Source organism: Arachis hypogaea, unplaced genomic scaffold (genome assembly GCF_003086295.3).
Source record: "Arachis hypogaea cultivar Tifrunner unplaced genomic scaffold, arahy.Tifrunner.gnm2.J5K5 arahy.Tifrunner.gnm2.scaffold_26, whole genome shotgun sequence".
NCBI classification, from domain to species: Eukaryota; Viridiplantae; Streptophyta; class Magnoliopsida; order Fabales; family Fabaceae; genus Arachis; species Arachis hypogaea.
This window is the reverse complement of record NW_027255453.1, coordinates 676,519-677,408: the sequence shown is the minus strand read 5'-3', so window position 1 is coordinate 677,408 and position 890 is coordinate 676,519.

The window sequence follows — 890 nt, the reverse complement described above, 5'->3', positions numbered from 1 at the left end:
CTCTTTCCATGGGTGTCCGACCTCTCCATGAGATATCTATCAAGCCGACCTTCTCTGGCCAGCTTTTCTATCACATTTTTGAGGTCGTAACAGTCGTTGGTGGAGTGACCATATATCTTATGGTACTCGCAATATTCGCTGCGACTTCCCCCTTTTTTATTTTTAATAGGTCTTGGGGGTGGCAGCCTTTCAGTGTTGCAGATCTCTCTGTATATATCCACTATAGAAGTCTTTAGAGGAGTATAAGAGTGATATTTTCTGGGCCTTTCGAGACCGGGTTCTTCTTTCTTCCTGACTTCCCTTTCCCTCTCTCTAGAGGAGGAAGCAGGTCCAGGTCGTGAACTCGGGTCTCTTAACTTTGCATTCTCTTCCATGTTGATGTACTTTTCGGCCCTTTCTTGTACATCACTTAGAGAAACGGGGTGTCTTTTAGATATGGACTGTGAGAAGGGGCCTTCTCTAAGTCCATTGACTAACCCCATTATTACCGCCTCTGTGGGCAGGTCTTGGATCTCTAAACATGCCTTATTGAACCTTTCCATATAGGCTCGTAGAGACTCTCCGACCTCCTGTTTTACTCCCAGGAGGCTCGGGGCATGTTTTACTTTATCCTTTTGGATTGAGAACCTCATCAAGAATTTCCTCGAGAGGTCTTCGAAACTAGTGATGGATCTCGGCGGAAGGCTATCGAACCACTTCATTGCTGCTTTCGATAAAGTGGTTGGAAAAGCCTTGCATCTCGTAGCGTCGGAGGCATCGGCTAGATACATCCGACTTTTAAAGTTACTGAGATGATGCTTGGGATCTGTAGTTCCATCATAGAGGTCCATATCAGGGCTTTTGAAGTTCCCAGGAACTTTTGCCCTCATTATGTCCTCGCTGAAGGGGTC